Genomic DNA, 6,939 nt, shown 5'->3' with positions numbered 1-6,939 from the left:
CCTCCCCATCGTCTATCCCTGCCTCCCCCAAGCTCGCCGTCTCCGCCCCCCGTCGTCTCCGCTCCGGCCACCACCAAATCTCTCTCGTCGGAGCTGCCCCTCAACGGCGGCTAGCCTCGTCGGACGCGCTCCTCGACGGCGGCACGAGCCTCCCCGCGTGGCCTGGTTAGTCTCTCTCCCTCCCTCCCTATCTCCCCCGCTCATCCCCATGCCTCCACGGGGCGGCGACCTAGGGTTAGGTGTGGCCGCCGTTCCCGTGTGCTCGTGCGCTCCCGTGCTCTCGTACTAGACAGTAGCATCTTCAGACATTCAGTAACTAGTAGATAGATAGTACAGCTTCCGTTGCTGAATTTGGGTTGTTCTATTCGTCATGCAGTCCATATCTCCCCCGGATCGTTGCCGAAGGGCCTACACTCGCCGGATCTATCGCGGAACAAGATTGCCAATGTCGAGGGGCTTCGAGAACTGACGAAGCTTCGCGTGCTCAACCTCAGCTACAACCGAATTTCGTGCATCGGCCACGGTAAGTCGCAGACTTGGGGTTCTTGCGTTGCACTGCACATCTTCTGTAAATTCCTTAGTACTAGATTTCTTTCTGGTCCATGTACACCTGCATCCTATCCAAGACAGACATGTAACATTCCATAGGATGTATGGATCATATCTTGAATGATATGACAGTGGCCACATTTGTTGGTGGCTGGGACCGGCCACATTCAGTAATTATTTTTTTCCTACAAAAGTTAAATGTCTATGCATCACATGTTATAGTCCGAGGAAAAGTTCACTGAAATTGTTGTAGTTTAAAAAACAGTTAACTGAAACTGTTGTAGTCTGAAACTGTCAGGAGTTGGTAATTATCGGCAACTGTAGTCTGAAATTGTTGTAGGTTGGTTCAATTGTCCATCATTTTAGCGACGACTGCGCCTTGCCTCCCCCACATTGTTGTTTTTGTGCTTGCGCCGGTTGGAGCTCTCTAGGAAATTTTGTGATCTAGTAATCCACTCTTCTTTCTTTACAGATGGCGTGTGCGAGCAGAGCCACCTAATTGTTTGCAACACATGCTTGCATTTTGACAGAATCAAATAGTAAAAAAGAGCACCATTTCTATGTGCATGCTGTACTAGTATGAATCTGAATGTGCCCCATATCACTATGCGTGCCTAACATGTGATTTTCCCTTCAAATGCTCTATCATAGTGACATGTATGGTGAGGGTCACGGGACTGACTGTATGGTTCTGCTGGTGTGGTAATTGATTTACTTAATTGGTTTGGTAGCTGGAGCACTGTATCAGTGGTGCTAAACTGCTCTTGTTATCTGACTGGTTGGTGCGTTATGAGCCACCGTGTTGTGTATGGCCTGCCTAAGAATTGGTTAAGTAGTAAGTTGTTTAGGCTTGGCCATTTCCACTCATTGTAGATAGATAGAGTTACACTTTTGTTACATTGTGTTATCTTTCTGTAGAGTAGTAATGGTCCACTTCCACATATTTTTAGTTAGTTATCTTCCAGTAGTATTTCAAATTGAAGCCCTGAGCAGCAGCACCTCTTGTGTTGTTCACTATCACATAGTTGCAGTTTGGCAAACACATGCTAGTAAATATTCTACTGTTTTGAAGTGCTTGTTGGAATATGTGTGTGAAATTATTTTGTGGCAATTGCTGCTTCTGATCAAAACAGGTACCTTATAACATCATGGAATCACAACCTTATAACAAATAATTTAAGAGGCTATGTTCTGGTTTGATGTATCTCCACCAGTTTGCGTTGGTGAATGTGGATGATTTTTTATCCTGTGAACTCATTGTACTGCTACAAGAATTTGGTATCAGCATGGTGTAATTTTGTCAACTTGTGATGCTGCTGCTGTACCCCGAGAGGCCTTGAGTTTGCCAGAATGTCGATTAACTTCCGTTCCGGCAAATTCGGGTACTCCATATGTCCTATTTTTAGCAAAGGTCATGCTGAAATTTTCCGTGAATTTTAGCATGACTTTGCTAAAAATAGGACATATGGGGTACTTGCGACTAATGCATGGGCCGGGGTATCTTAGTACTTAGTTAAGTAGGATCAACTGCCCCGCCATTCTTGCTGCATTAAACCATAGGTGGCAATAGAGCCAAGTGATTAGGCCCAACTTAGAATTCTCCTTAGCATCGATAAACCCTAGATGATAAACCCAACATAGGTGGCAATAGAGCCAAGTGATTAGTGCCAAGTGATTAGGCCCAACCTAGGGTGCCTCAGCATCGATAAACCCTAAATGATGAAAACTTAACTTGGTTTCTATAGGGTGCCTCGGTGTCGATGAGAACCTAAATGATGTACGCTTAGGCTTTTAGGGTGCCTCGGCGTCGACAAACCCTAAATGATAAAAGCTTAGCTTTTAGGATGCCTCGGTGTCGAAAAACCCTAAATGATGAGACCATGATCTTGTTCCTTGACAATAACCAACTCTTTGACCAAACTTTTTTCCTATTTAGAGCGAAACATGGCCCACAACGATGAGGCCAGCGGTTCGGGCGCAATCAATTCTGGGAGCTGTCCCAGGAGTTGGAGGAAGAACCTCACCGCTATGAGGACGCCGCGGAAGACACCAATCCTGACTACACAACCCCTAGTGGCGTCGGGGATGACACCACTGATGATGGCGCCGCGGATGCCACCACTGATGATGGCGGCGCATGCACAGATGGCAGCCAACCGAAGAGGCAACGGAAGGACCGGCGCCCGAGCGTGCTCGGCACCGTCAAGGAGGAATTTACTGAAGTGAACTCCGACAGGCATCCGACGGTGCCCAAACACATAGTCAAGGGGTACTCGGTTCAGCTCGGGTGCATTCTTCAAAGCACCGTCTCGATCAACACCGACAACCTAACGCATAAGGACCGAGGGAATTTGCGCAGCCTCCTCTTTATGAAGCTGCACGAATGATACAAGTTCCCCGCTGAGTTTGCAAACACACGTCTCTCAGGGAATAAAGTGAACAGTGCCGCCCTCACGAGGATGAGCACGGCCCTGTCTACTTGGAAAAGCACGGTGAAGGCAATGATTGAAAAAGGTGATAGTTATGAGAAGATCAAGGCGAAATATCCTTTGATGAGCGAAGATGACTATAAGGAGTTCAAGATCAAGTGCGAGAGCAGCGCAACCTCTGAATCAAGTCAGTGGGGGAAAGAAATGCGGAAGTTGAACTTAGGGGTCCACCAACTCGGTCCCGGCGGTTACAGAGTGGTGGAGCCTATATGGGACAAGGAGGACGCGGAGCGTGCCGAGCAAGGCCTACCGCCCCGCTTCGAGAAATACCGTGACAAGCAGACCAGGAACTTTCTCAGGGCCCGGTACAAGGAGGACCCGGTAACAAAGGAGCTTACCACGGATCCGAAGACCAGGGCGCTGGAGCTTGTTCTGGTAAGGAATACATCCCCTGCGTAATTAGCTCCATATGGTTGCATTCTAATTAATCCCTAATATTTCTAAATGGTTCACGTTCATTCCGCAGGACAATGAAAGCAGTAGCGCGGGGTCGTCTCAGAGCTCCCCTTTCGACAACCCTCTAAATAGGGCATTGAACGTAATGAAAAACAAGGATAAGCTCAGTAAGCCGACGTCAGCTGGTCATGTGGCCGGCAAAGGCTTGTCCACAAAATGGTCGTCATACTATACCGCTGGTGGGCGAAAGGAGAAAAAGACCATCTCGGAAAGCCAATCGCGCGAGGTTGAAGCACTCAAGGCACAAGTGGCACGGATTCCGGAGATTGTCCAAGAGCAAGTGCAACAACAACTGGGAACGATGCTCAACGCCATGGTGCCTATGTTGATTCATGGGCTGACGACGTGGATTGTGGGCGCCCAACAGGGGCCTCCCCGGTTCCCAGCTTCACGGCCAGCAACTCGCACAATGCGCAGGTGGCGCCATTGGTGTCTCCGGTGGAGGCGGTATTCGTGTCTTCGGCGCCGGCACGGGCATTGGAGCTTAATGCACCTGGGTGTACGCCGGCCGGCACCTCAGCAAGCGGCCCCTCCATCAGTTGCACGCCCGCCGTTGGCGGTGCCTCAACATTAGCCGAGCTCGACGGCGTCACGATAACTAAGCCTCTCGGCCGATGACTTCATCTCCTTGCCTTTGACTGGGCATCCCTGACGCCCTACATGTTTTCGCAGGGCGCCGCCGATGTTCCTTGCACTCTCCGGCACTTCATGGGCGGCGAGTTGGTCGATGTCGCCAAGGGCAGAATCGTTCAACCGGGTAACCCCGTGTTCCACGGTAATCTGATGCCACCCACAATGTATAGGGTTGAAGTGGTTCAGTTGCTGCCAGGCTGCGACAAGCTGTTACCTCCGATTCGACCCGCTGGGGCCGACGAAGAAGAAGAGATGACCCTCAGCGTCTGCGTAAGCTGGCCCCTGCTTTGGCCGAAGAGCCAGATTCGTTTGGGGGCGGGGGACACCACCCCATAGACAAGACCGCCAGTCATGCCGGCGCCAAGCCATGGCAAGAACGCCGCAATGCTACCGGACATGCCGGACATTCCTATGGCACATGATCCGGACATGCATATGGCACAGGATCTGGACGACGATAATGACGACGGTACATTTACCAACGTCGATAAGTACTTTGCCGAACATGGGTACGGCGACAAGTTCTGCGGGGCTCCTTCTCAAGAACCCAACCAAGACGACCGCGATCTAGCTGGTACGGCGGAGAAACCCAATTGCAACAGGCGTCGTCTGGCGTTCAGTTCTCAAGAGACGCCTCCAGCTGCCGCCTTCACCGAGCCTCAGATAGCCGAGGTGCCAAATATTATCAGCCCCAACACGCTCAAGAAGGCGGTCTGTGAGCAGAACTCGATCCCATTACAGCAGATCAAGAAGAAGGGACGGAAACGAAAGGCTAAAAAGGGCGCCGGTGTAGACAGAAAACTCATGGTATGCATTTCCGTGTATTAGCTAAAGCATTGCGTATATCTAGGGGAGATCATATCCACTCCGGTACAGTAGTAGGTAAGTTAGAAGGGTGAGCCAGCCGGCACCGAGTACGATCCGTGCTCAAGATGGGCCACCTTCACCTAAGGATATCTCGAGGAGGGTGCATGTGGCGGGTAGGGCGATGCTACCGACAAATATGCTCAATGCTTCAACCGATGCTATGCGGAGTCTGCATGATAGTGTTCTTTCTTTGGAGAAGCGGAGTCTCAGAGAGAATGATGTGGCATACCCGGTTTTCATGGCCAAGGTGTCATAGGGCAAGGGCTTTGTGGATGGCGCCATCGGGGGTACGATCGTCCTGCGGTTTGATGACATCTTTGCTATGTTTAACCTTCATCCGCTGCACTACACCTTCGTTCGGCTGTTTTCACTAGGTATGGAGATGCGGATCATTAGAGACAAGACCCCGGACATCGTGATAGTCGACCCCTTCTACATGCCTGCCAAGCTCTTGGGCAGCGCTGGGGACCACCAAGTCGCGAGTTCACACCTCGAAGGCGTCATTCTGGCAAACCCAGATAAGGATAACTTCCTCGTGTCTTACTTTCCCGAGTAAGTCATCCCTTAACCGCCCCGAAACATATGATTTCTTAGATTTTGACCGTTCTTTTTTTTCTAACATTCCGTGTTCTGTGTAGTGACATACATTGCACACTCATCCTCTTAAGCCCAAAATATTCCATGGCCATGTATTTCGACCTGAACTGTGACTCCAAGATGGACTACACAAATATCAATAAAGTTCTTGATGATGTTCTCCCCAGCTACGCCAAATTTGGAGGCACCTTCACCAGGCCAGTTCGTAGGCACGGCAAGCACGTGTTTGCACACAATACTAAGTTCTGCTGCATCAAGCAGCTGCCTGGCGGTCAGAAGGATGCCTACTACGCCCTCCATCACATGCGGGCGATCGTACGAGACCATCATCACCTTCCGGTACCAGATAATCTCAAAGATTGGGCCACGAGCTTGTCGGCAATCCAGGACGCGGACATCAGACAAGAATTCTTTCGCATCCAGTCGGAGTTTGCGGACATAATCCATCAAGATGTCCTTCATACCTCGGGGCAGTTCTACCTCAGATATCAACCGTCCAACAGTGAGATAGACACAACGCTACAAATGCAGGCTGACAACGCCCACAATTTCATGAACATCACGACAGACGGCGGCTTCATCCACGCTCCGGTCCCATGAGTCGAGTCAAAAGCAGTGATGCTATGTGTAGTTCTGAAACATTGATTGGCTCATGTTGTAATTAAACTTTAATGAATTGTATGTCTCTTTGGTTTGGACAGTCGTTCAACTTAGATGTAATCGATGCTATTTATTAGTAGGACCATGAATCATGCTATTAATGTCTTGCTTTTCTCTTCCGATCCTTTTGTTGCATACTTATATATTGCTTATGTATTGTCAGTTGTTTGGCTTGTGCATAGAGATGCCGTTGTATGTCGTGTACAAGGGTAAGGTTCCCGGAGTCTACGACGACTGGGAGGAGTGTCGGAGACAGGTTCACCGTTTCAGCGGTAACAGTTACAAAGGGTACACCACTAGGGCGGAGGCGGAATCTAGATATGCCCGCTATCTAGCGGGAGAGAGGAGGGAGCGTTGGAGGAACCGGATGAAGACCAGTTTCATCACGATGATGCTCATCATGATGATCGCAGCTCTCTTCTATGTGATGGTAGTTTAGATGATCGATATCGACTTGTAATGTAAAGACAAACTCGCTACTCGCGGTCTCGAGACTTGTAATGTTTTATCTTTGTTGGGTCTTTTGAATTCGGAGACTAATATGATGAATTGTATTCGGAGACTAATCTTCTATTGTATTTGATGAATCTGCTGTTGCTGTGTGCAGTTGTCTATATTCTGGCCAATAATATATTTTGTAACCTGTGCAAAAATCAGGAAAGTAAAAAATAATAAAACCTAATATTCA

This window comes from Triticum dicoccoides, chromosome 4A (assembly GCF_002162155.2).
Source record: "Triticum dicoccoides isolate Atlit2015 ecotype Zavitan chromosome 4A, WEW_v2.0, whole genome shotgun sequence".
NCBI classification, from domain to species: domain Eukaryota; kingdom Viridiplantae; phylum Streptophyta; class Magnoliopsida; order Poales; family Poaceae; genus Triticum; species Triticum dicoccoides.
Note: the sequence above shows the minus strand (reverse complement) of the source record.